This window comes from Chelonia mydas, chromosome 1 (assembly GCF_015237465.2).
Source record: "Chelonia mydas isolate rCheMyd1 chromosome 1, rCheMyd1.pri.v2, whole genome shotgun sequence".
NCBI classification, from domain to species: domain Eukaryota; kingdom Metazoa; phylum Chordata; order Testudines; family Cheloniidae; genus Chelonia; species Chelonia mydas.
In genome coordinates this window covers 211,316,254-211,328,282 of record NC_057849.1, presented here as the reverse complement: position 1 = coordinate 211,328,282, position 12,029 = coordinate 211,316,254, and positions in this window count along the sequence as shown.

Sequence of the window (12,029 nt, the reverse complement as noted above, 5' to 3'; positions counted from 1 at the left end):
TGTCTGTGAATGAAGTTTCTGACTGTCTGTCTAATGTCTCAGAAGTGAATCTGGAATTTGATCAAGCACAGAAAGAACTTATTGGTCAGGACAATGTTTCTCAGGAGCAGATTAAAGTGGATGGTCAGGTTGAAGCCCTAACTGAGGAAGGAAAGAGTAGAATTTTGATGGGTGATGGATTGTTGGCTAGTACAGCTTATAAAAGTGAACCTGAAAATGGTAACTGTGATTTCCTGGAAGTAGCTTAGGGTAGTGAGAAGAGCAGCAGTTTATCTGTGGGGAGTGGCAATGTGCCTGGAAAGGAAAGTTTGGATGAGCCTAGGCAGCCTTGTAAGCTGATGGCTTTATCTAGTCAGCAGTTTGGGAAGGCAAGGATAGTGGAAGATGAGTGTCCCTATACTTTACCTGTTACCTGTGTGGAGAAGTGTGACAGTGAAAGAAATGTGCCTGTGTCTGTCAGGGGTATTGACTTGCCTGTGGAGGGAGCGACCCCAGTCTCCAAGCAGTTGTCTGTGAACAGCCCTGTGTGCTGGGACAAGGGAAATGAGATCCCAAGCTGTGTGTCTGGGAAAGGAGAATGTGTCTCCAGACCTTCTTTGTCTGTGGAGCAGACAGAAGGTGCCTTTCAGCCTGTGATGGTTGAGAGTGGTGCAGTTGTCTCAGAGTTGATTCTGGATTCAGCTAAAGCCCAGGAAAGGAATGGTCCTAAGTTTGTGTTTGCTAGGAAGAATGGCCCTGTAACTAGGGTGCATCCAGTTAGGGTCCTAGCAAAATCCCAGAGACCAGACAATTCTGGTGCTTGGATTTTGCCTGTTGCTAATGTGTCGTTGAGAAAGGGTGTAGCAACTCTGTCTAATCAGGGTGATAGCCTAGCCAGGGCACAAAGAGAGCAGAAAGGTGATTTGATGGTGTGGAAACTTGTAGCAAGAAGGAAAAGATTCCTGAGCTTGTGTGTGGCAAAGGGAAGGAGAATGCTTCTATCTAGGAAGTCTAGAAGTTTGCCTGAAGGGGGATTGTGTAGAAATCCGCCTGATGGGCCAGATGTGATTCTGGATGTAAGTGAGACCCAGAAAGAGTCTGTTGTTGCTCAGGGAAATGTTCCTTTAGAGCAAGCCCTAGGTGAAGAGGGTAAAGGCAGAATTTCTGTGAGGGGTGAATTGCTGCTTAGACAAGCTCCTGGGGAAAGGAATCCTCATGGTAGTCTTTGCAAGCAGTTTATGGCAACTGAAGGTTGTGAAAGGGATTTAATCAAGAAAGTTTCAGTTTCTAACCGCCAGAAATTTTCTGTGGTGAATGGATCCACTGACTTTCCTTGTGAAAGATCCAGTGTGGATAGCTTTGAGAAGGTCTCGGAGTGAAAGCTGGTAAGAAAGTTGAACAGTCCTATAACCAAGTGGCTGTGTTTGGCCAGCTTGTCTGGGAGACAAGGTTGTTGAGAGAGGAATGTCTCCATGCTGATTCTGTGAGTGAACAGTCTGTGTCTCAGGTTCAGAGGGAAGACTGGGTAGCTGAGTCTGCAGAGCAGAACAGCTGTGTAGTTAATCTCTCGAGAACAATCCTCTATTGTTCTAACCAAATTTTACCTTGAGTCTGTAAAGAGATTCATTCATGTTATTGAACATGACTTTGATAAATAATTTCTGTTATACACTGGTACGGCTTCTAACCCAATACTAGCTGCAGTAAGACAACCAAGGGTGGGGAGCTCTTGGGATGCAGTCAGTGATGTTTGTGTCCTCCCTTCCTGCATCAATTTTGCATTGGGGCTGTGATGTTATTGACTTGAACTGGGACCATATAGATCATTGTTGCAACCAAGGTCCTGTAGTGGCACCAAATCTTATATAAAGGGGCTCAAATGAGGTGTCGAAGACAAGGTTGTGGTTTGCTGGTTATGATTATGCTATCTGTATATGTGTATCATTTTTATAGTTGAAGTTATGAATATTGGCTCTATACTGTCTGTATTTCAAACATATGCTATGCTTCTGGGTGGCACCCCAGAGAAGTTGGTGGCAGCTCTGCCTTAGCCTGCTCAATGGCCCATTAAGGATCATCAGCTATACAACTGACCCATTGAGAGAAGGCAGACACGCCTTGCGACTGAGCAAGACATGCAGGGAGTGCCTATGGACAGAACTCTGAGGTTTTTCCAGGCCATGTGATGGACAGCTTGTCTTTGGAACAAAGAAAGACGGACCACGTGGCAAGAGAATATAAAAAGCTGCTGCAGCTCCTCCATGTGGTCTTCAATCCTGCTTCATACCTCTGGAGGAACTGAAGCTTTGAACCAAGGACTGAATGACCCATCCCAACTGTGGATGTTCTCCAGAGACTTGATTTGAACCTGCAGGTAATTCTATCACTGCTACAAGCCTGAACCAAGAACTATGCCATTACTGTAAGTAATTGATTCCATTTAACTAATTCTAACTCTCATCTATATTTCTTTCCTTTTATGAATAAACCTTTAGCTTTTAGATTCTAAAGGATTGGAAACAGCGTGATTTGTGGGTAAGATCTGATTTGTATATTGACCTGGGTCTGGGGCTTGGTCCTTTGGGATTGAGAGAACCTTTTTTCTTTTACTGGGGTATTGCTTTTCATAACCATCTGTCCCCATAACAAGTGGCACTGGTGGTGATACTGGGAAACTGGAGTGTCTAAGGGAATTGCTTGTGTGACTTATGGTTAGCCAGTGGGGTAAAACCAATGTAACCCTTCTGCCCGTCAGAGTTGGCAGCAACAAGGGCCAGGTTCAATATCTAGGGGATTCATTCCAATAACACAATGCAAACCGGCTCAAGCCCCCACCCAGTGACCTGGGACAAATATATACCACCCCCACTGGGCGCCTCCAAGAGGCAATACTTCCCCTCTCGCAAGCACATAGTCTGAGTGTAGCAAAAGCCTTTTAATAACAGAGAGAAACAATGTGGCATTTTGTTGGGGAAACACCACCAACAGGATTTGTAACACAACCCGTGAGCAGAACCCCACCTCAAGCAAATTGGGGCATGCTCTTTCCCTTTGGTTCTGAGTCCAGCAACCCCAAATCACCCAAAGTCCCAAAAGTCCAATGACCCAAAAGTCTCTTTCCCTGGTCAGGGCAGCCCCAGAGTTCGAAAGTTTATCTGCAGAGCTTTACCTCCCAACCTGGGTGGAGATGGGGTGGCGGGGGAAGAGAGGTAAGGGGCACCTTACGTGATCTGAAGCTGACCACCCCACAGCTCCATAGGCCTTCGCTCCGCTCCGCCAGCCGCCCCACGAACTGCTTTGCTTGGCTCTGCTCTGCTGCCCACAAGCAGGTCCCGCCGTCCCACAAACTGCTCCACCAGCCAGTCCACAAACTGCTCTGCTCCACGTCCCACAAGCAACTCCCGCCGTCCCACGAACTGCTCCATCAGCCTGTCCACAAGGCACTCCAGCCATCCCACAAACTGCTCCACAATATTTCTTCAGGCTCCCCCCCTACTTAACACAACACTCAGTGATTTCAGCTCTTAATCAGTTCAGCTCTTTGGTGAATTCAGCTTGTAGTAGGGGAGCCTCAGTGCTGGCGCACCATTAGCCCAAAGTGAGCTCAGCAGCCTGTAACTAGACTCCTAATGGAATCAAAATTAGCTCTGATATTCTACAGTGGAGAGAGAAGGAAGTGCAATTAGCATGTAAGGCCCTCACCCAGGGACCCATGCCACTAAGTATTAATACTTATTCCCAGTCTCTCTCAATTCAGAGTTTTGGAACCCATGACCCTTGCCTAGCGAGTGCTACTTAGTTGATGGTGAATCCCTCCATCATAACAAAAGGCCAAGTACAGTTCCAAGCACAGTTCCCATAATCAGGGTAATAGCAAGTTATTCTTCCTGCCCCAATAACAGAGAGACTGGGGATCCCACAGCAGCCAAAGTGACCATTTGGGCAGCTATGGCCTCATTCTAGGCGGAGTGGGTGTGCCTATGCAAATGAGATCAGCCCCTGAAGTTCTTTTCCACAACTTGCCACACCTCACCACCAGATATCAGGGTGGAGCTCATCCTGACACTGCTTACACCAATATCTTCTTTGTCTGGCTGGTTTGGTTTGCCTTGGTGTGCACAGAAACCCCAGCCTTGGGCTGTAACTGCCCTGCTTTAAGCAATTTGTCCTGAATTGGCACTCTCAGTTGGGTCCCGCCAGAACCAGCCTCATTACAGCAGTGCTTCAGCTTCTCAGCAGAACTGGCTCATCTGTTCAGTGTGTCTTCCCCCCAGCCACAGGCTAAACTCCCAGGGGGCCAAACTTCATGGACTCCCTTGAGAGCAGCTGGGGTAGAAATACTACCCTGTTTACAATTAGAGATGAGCCCAGGCCAGGAAGTTCAGATCCAGAGTTCTGGTTCAGCTTGTTATAGTGACAGGTGCCAGCTGCATAACTGAGATCCAGAATCTGTGAATCCTTCCTTCCCCAGAGTTCTGGTGGGTTTGGATCAGTGAGTTGGGCTGAGCCCATCTGTAATTAAAACACAGACAATCTTCCTCTCTTTCTCAGGGGTGTAAGATGAGCCCTGCTGGGCACTGATGCTTCCACTGAAAGAGACTGACCCATCTCCTCCTGCTGCTCACCTGGGGAAGTCACTGGGAGGCATTCCCAGGGATCTGTGCTCATGAGATGGTCACATGTTCCCATCCTGAGATTCTGACAGAAATCCTGTTCAATGGGATTAGACCTGACTGTGTAAAATGGGAATTGTGTGAGGGAAAATGGCTGTGATTGCCGAAAGTGTGATAGAAATTCTGTTCTCCAGATTTGGGTCTTTTGGCCTGAGTCTGCCCCTCCCCTTTTACCTTGTTCTGATCCAGGATCGTCTTCCCCTTTGCTGTCCCCAGTGTAATACTGCAGCTTTGTCATTGAATCATCTGAGTAGGAGACTGGAGAAATGAGAACCAGAAATTCATCACAGTGAGAACAGTTGAACTCTGGGACTGGCAAAAACATTTGGGTCCTGGAACAGGATTTCTAGTCTCGGTCTATTCCTTCTTCTACGGGAGATGGTGATTCACCCTGACTCTGAGCAGTGAGAGGGGACACAAACTTTCCAAGAAAAATCTCCATGTTATTGTGGTAAATGTGGCTGCTACAATCTGACCTGAAAGATGCTGGGAATTCCCATACCCTGTGGGATGACAAGTCTCTGGCTGCTGCTCCAGGGAAGTTCCACAATGCTCCTGGCCTTCTCAACCACAGAGGGGGACTCCTCCTCCTTAAGGGTAAATACCCGCCTCCCCCATGAATTAGTTGATCAGCTCTCTGGTGTTTCCAGATTAGGTCAAGACTGTGGTATTGGGTACTGTATCTTTTTGTTGTTCACTGTCCCAGATAGCTGGGGGGAGGGGCACTCCAGAAGCCCATAATCTCTAGCAGAGACAGTTTGAATTGGTGACTTAATACTGAGGATCTTTTTACAGGCACCTGGGGCTCAAAGTGGCTGAACACTACATCTGCCATGGAGCAAGGAACCTAAAATCCCTGAGAAGCCCAACTCGAGCCAGGGCACCCAGAGCTCCCAGGGATTCCAAGCCCAATGGATTCTCAGCAGGGATCCTGAAAGCTCTGGGGTTCCCAATCTCAGGCAGTCAACTGGCCAAAAGCTACAGATCCTAGAAGCCTGGGCTCCCGAGGAGCCCACCAGATGAGCTGGCAAGAAACCAGAAAGGTTTGCGATGGATTCCAGCCCAGGGGGGGCGGTTCCTTCAGAACCAGCCTGTATTTCAGTCACAGATTGTCAGAACCAAGGAAGCTTCCATAAGACATTTTGGTTTCATCAAATTGGTATCTTCCAGTGAAAACCATTTAATTGAAAAATTCCCAGTGAGCTCTAGTGCTGTTAACCCCAGCCAAACAAGTTCTGACCATGTATTATTTAAATCATATCTGGGTCCCACATTAGATTTTAACCTGATTTTTCAATATGTTTGGGAGACTTGGGGCCAGATTCACTCCCTGAGTTGCACCAACACTTGCAACCTATGGTCTCCCTCCGCCCCCCAACTGGTGTTAAATCTGCTTGGAGCTGGGACACAACGTGGCAAAGAGCCTGCAACCCCTACATACTGGAAGAATCAGAGCAGCCTGAAACTGGGCAGGGGCGGCCTTGAGGGAATGAAACCAATGTGGCCATGAGAGGCCCTGCTACAGCACCTCTGCCATGCAGCTTGTGCTGGTCAGTCTTCTCTAGACTCCAGCTAGGATTCAAAGCTTCTCTGCTCCAGCAGAAACCCTGGGAGAGGGAGGCAGGGCTCCTGCAGGATAAATCTTCCTGCTGGAAGAGCTTCCAATACCCTCGTGGGTAAAGGCCTTGCACGTTGCACCCCAACACATGCACACACACATCCCACCCTCTGTGGGAGGAAGCAGCTCAGGCCTTATTTGGGTCAAACCCTGCTCACCTCACACTTGCAAAACTTCTACTGGCTTCAGCGAGTAAATGGGGGAGTGACGAGTCAGGATTTGGTCCTTGGAGCTGTTGGATTTGGACCAAACAAACATTTCTGTTGGAGCCCAAATTATTGATGTATTTATTTGGATTTTGAATACTAAAGTGATACCTAGCGAAGGCTCTAGGCTCCTGGATGGCATTTATAACACATTCAAATCCCAGCAGCATTAAGTGACCATTTCAACAGGAACCCAGCCAGCCAGACACCTACAGAAACTCCTTCCACCCCTTTCTTGCTTTGTGAAGAGGATCCTGGGTCATCCCCAACTGCCCCATCACACAGGGCATGGGGGCGGGGACTTACACCTATTAGCAAAGGATATAAAGAGTCGAGGTGATCTCCTAACTGCTTAGTCCTACCCAAGTAAAAGGCTAAAGCCCTATAATGATGCTGGTTTTGGTGGGACCCAGCTGAGAGTGCCAATTCAGGACAAATTGCTTAAAGCAGGGCAGTTACAGCCCAAGGCTGGGGTTTCTATGCACACCGAGGCAAACCAAACCAAACCAGCCAGACAGAGAAGAATTTGGTTTTACCCGACTGGCTAACCACAAGTCACACAAGCAATTCCCTTAGACACTCCCGTTTCCCAGTATCACCACCAGTGCCACTTGTTATGGGGACAGATGGTTATGAAAACCAATACCTCAGTAAAAGAAAAAAGATTTTCTCTATCCCAAAGGACCAAGCCCCAGACCCAGGTCAATATACAAATCAGATCTTACCCACAAATCACGCTGTTGCCAATCCTTTAGAATCTAAAATATAAAGGTTTATTCATAAAAGGAAAAAGATATAGATGAGAGCTAGAATTGGTTAAATGGAATCAATTACATACAGTAATGGCAAAGTTCTTGGTTCAGGCTTGCAGCAGTGATAAAATAAACTGCAGGTTCAAATCAAGTCTCTGGAGTACATCCACAACTGGGATGGGTCTTTCAGTCCTTGGTTCAAAGCTTCAGTGTAGTCAAGTCCCTCCAGAGGTATGAAGCAGGATTGAAGACAAGATGGAGGAGCTGCTGCAGCTTTTTATATTCTCTTGCCATGTGGTCTTTCTTTCTTTGTTTCAAAGACAAGCTGTCCATCGCATGGCCTGGAAAAACCTCAGAGTTCTGTCCATAGGCACGTCCCTGCATGTCTTGCTGAGTCACAAGGCGTGTCTGCCTTCTCTCAATGGGTCAATTGTATATCTAATGGTCCTTAACGGGCCATCCAGCAGGCTAGGCAGAGCTGACACCAACTTGTCTGGGGTGTCACCCAGAAGCATAGCATAAATTTGAAATACAGACAGTATAGAGCCAATATTCATAACTTTAACTACAAAAATTATACACACACATATAGACAGCATAATCATAACCAGCAAACCATAACCTTGTCTGAGACACCTCATTTGACCCACTTTATGTAAGATTTGGTGCCACTACAGAACCTTGGTTGCAAGCATGTTCTATTACGTCCCAGTTCAAGTCGATAACGTGACAGGCCCCTCTAACATCCAGGGTATGGAAGCAGGATTCCTGCTGAGAACTGAGAGATTTTGGAATAAATACTGGTAGATGGATCAATTCGCTAAGATGGAAGTTCCAAAGCAACCTTGGGCAGCAACCTGGGATGTGGGACATAAATAGACCTTATCACGAAAAAAATGTGGTACCGAGTGGATCCACCATCAAAGACCCCCCTACTCTATGGGCTGATGTGTTGATAACTACAGAGGCTGCCTTCACAGACAAATGAGGAAGGGATCAGGTAGCCATTGGTTCACATGGGGGCCTCATGAGGTGGTTGAGAACTTGATTGAGGTCCAAGAAGGAATGAGGTGTTTAATGTGGGGAAAGAGATTAGTCAGTCCCCTTAATAAATCTGGACCATACCAGGTGAGCAAAAATGGAAACATCTCTTGACCGGGGGATGAAAGGCTGATGCAGCCAGGTGTACCGCGATGGAACTGATGGATAACCCAGATGTGTTCAGATCCAGCAAGTAAATCAGGATGAGGGAAAGGGGAACCAACTCAGGCTGAAGATAACAATCACTGCACCAGTGGGTGAAACTCTTCCACTTCTGCAGGTAAGTCGTGTGGGTTGATGTTTTTCTGCTGAGCAATAACACCTGCTCTATACCAATGGAGCAGGAGTGTACTCCCGAGAACCATCCAGGAGCCAGCCTCTGAGATGTTGAACTGCCGGGTTTGGGTGAAGTGCATGACTGGCATCCTGAGACAGGAGATAGGGAATGGCTGGGAGCTTGATCTGCTGTTGGACACAGCTGAAGCAGGTAAGGGTACTGTGACGGATTGCCCCCCTCCCCATACACTGCGAGGTGCCACCTCATGTACTGGAGTCCCAATGAGCCTGCCCATTCCAGCAGCCTGGGCTCCCTCACCCTGTCCTGCTGTGCCAGGCCCTCAAGCCTCCTCTAGCACACACACAGGCAGGGACACACCCAGCTGCAGAAAGACACAGACACTGAAATCAGCTCTGCATGGGAAGACTCAGCTAGGAGATTGCCCGGTACTCAAGTGCGTATCCCCCCCACCCCCAGGGTGCAAACCTAAAATTACACTGTCTTGCGCTGCACAGAAAACTGTAGAGCATAAGCTCTTCACTCCCTCCCTCAATGTGGAGGAACATATGCACAGATTTTGCCCCCCAAAACAAAACAAGTTTATTAATTACAAAAGGTAAATTTTAAGCGATTATAAGGGTTAGCAAACAGAGCAAAGCAGATTACTGACGAAATAAAACAAACGCAAACTAAGCTCAATACACTAAAGAAACTGGTTACAAGTCATAATTTCTCACCTTAAATGTTGTTGTAGGCATTTCTTTCACAAGCGAGACACCTTTTCCAGCCCGGGCTCAGCTCTTCCCCCGCCCCCGAGTCCTTTTTTCTTAGATGTTGTCAGCAATCATCCTGGGCAGGGATGAACCAAGATTAACTCACTTACCTGCCTTAAATAGGATTTACATATGGTGGGAATCTTTTGTTTCCCAGTTTGGTCCCTACCCCCTATTAATGGAAAAATACTAGTAGGCCAAAATGGGGTCCAGTACCAAGTGACACAATCACATGACCCTGCAGTGACAAAGCAGCATCCCAGGAAACTTGTCAGGAAGGTGGGAGATTAGCATCTTCTGTGTTCCTATTGTTTTCCCTAATGGCCTATTGATTAACCAGACAGCCTGATTGCATTTTGTCTGGTGAGCGTTCCTCAGGTGCAAACACTTTTGTAATGATACATAGTCCATATTCCTAGCTTCAGATACAGAAAAGATAAATGCATACAAATAGGATAATCATATTCAGTAAATCATAACCTTTCCAATGATATCTTACATGACCCATCTTGCATAGAACACATCTTAGTTATGCCATATTCATATCATAACAATATCTCTATGAATAATATATGGCGTAGGGTCACAGGTACCAAGCTTGTCTTGGCCAGGTAGGTACCATGAGAATAACTCTGGCCTTGTCCTGCCTGATCCTGTTCATCACCCTTAGAATTAATGACACTGAGGGAAAGGCATAGAACAGATTCCTCTTCCACAGTAGCAGGAAAGCAATCCCCAAGCAGCAGTGCCCCCCATGCCCTCTTGAACAGAAGAGAGGACACTTCCTGTTCTCGGAGGTGGAGAAAAGATCAATCTCTGGCCATCCCCATCTCTGGAATAGGTCCTGGAGGATCTGAGTATCCAGCTCCCATTTGTAGTCATGGGAGAAGTGTCTGCTGAGGGCACCAGCAGTGGTATTCCAGATGCCTGGAAGGTAGGCTGCTGAAAGCTGGATGTGGTTGACTATGCACCAGTTTCAGAGCTTTATAGCTTCAGAGCACAAGGAGGGGGATCTTGCGCCTCCCTTCTTGTACCTCATTATCCTGATCACTCTGCCCCGATCAAGGGCAGGAAATGGAGACAAATGTTTTTGACCACCTTGAGCTCCAACAGGTTGATGTGGAGACTGGACTCATAAGCTGTCTATCCACCCTGAACTGTGAGGGTGCCAAGCTAGGCTCCCGACCCTGACAGGGATACAGCAGCTGTTATAGTCACTAATGGGTTTGGGTGGCAGAAAGGGATGCCTACACAAGTGGAGTCACTCCTTCTACCAATTCAGGGAGTTCTTTATATGGAAGTGGATGGCCGCTTGCCTTCCCAGGGCATCTTTGGTCAGAGAGTTCTCAACCAACCTTGGAAATAGCAGATGTGTAACCTTCCATGATTGGTCACAAAGGCGCACTCTGCCATGTGGCCTAGGAGTTGAAGACAGTTCCTAATTGACGTCCAAGGGCTTCCCTGAGTTGTTCTTACCAGACCTGACAGAATCACAAATCTGTCTAAAGAAGGGAGGTATGCTCGGCTGTCACTAAGTCCAAGCATGCCCCTATGAACTGAATTCTGTGCACTGGTACTAACATGGATTTCTTTATGTTTAGCTATAGGCCCAACTCTTGGAATACTGCAAGGGCATTCTGAGTGGATGACAACACTGCCTCAAAAGAGTAGCCTTTGAGAAGCCAGTCATTAATGTATGGGAAGATGAGAATCGCTTCCTGTCCAGGGTAAGACACCACTACCACTAGAACCTTCAAGAACACCCTTGGAGCCTTGAAGACCAAAGGGAAGCATTCTGTACTGGAAATTATATTGGCCCTCAGTGAATCAGGTATTTCCTGTGTGTGATGGGTGAATGGCTATATGGAAGTAGACATCTTGTAGATCGAGGGATGAAAACCAATCCCCTTCTTCTAGAGCAGGAATTATAGTTGTGAAAATCGTCATCCTGAACTTCTGGGGCTTCACAGACTTGTTCAGCTGTCTTAGATCTAAGATCGACCTCCAACCTCTATCCTTTTTCGGTACTAGGAAGTATAATACCTTGCCCCTGTAAGGGAAAGGAACCATCTATTTCGCTCCTAGCCAGAGGAGAGAGACCACTTGCCTTAGTAGAAGCTTGTGAGAGAGGGACGGGGAAGAGGGATGGGGAAGTGTGGTGGAAGGGAGGGAGTATGTCAAAAACTAAACGATGTAGCCCAAAGTTATGACCTCCAAGACCCATTGGTCCATGGTAATCTGCTCACAATCCTGATGGAAATGGACAAGGTGATCCCCAAAGTAAGGGAGATGAGCTAAAGGGTTCAACTGTAAAATCAGAGGAGCAGGAGGACTTGAACCCTTGACCAATCATCAAAACTGTTATTTAGATTATGTCTGGATGTCCCAGAGGGAAGATGGGTGGCCCTCCTCCTCTGAAACCTGTCTCTCTTTCTGGAGGGTTCTGCAGGTCTCTGGTACTCCGAGAACTGAGCAGGGCTTGATCTCTGAGCAGTCTGTGACCTCCTGAAATGCTTCTTACTTACAGATGTATACATGCCCAAGGAACATAAGATGGCCCTGGAGTCCTTAAGCATGAGCAGGGAGTCATTCGGGGTCTCCAAGAAAAGCTTGTGACAATCAAAGGGAAGGTCCTCTCCTGTATTTTGGACCTTTCTCAGAAACCTTGAAAGCTGGAGCCAGGATGCCCTGTGCATAACTACTGTTGTGG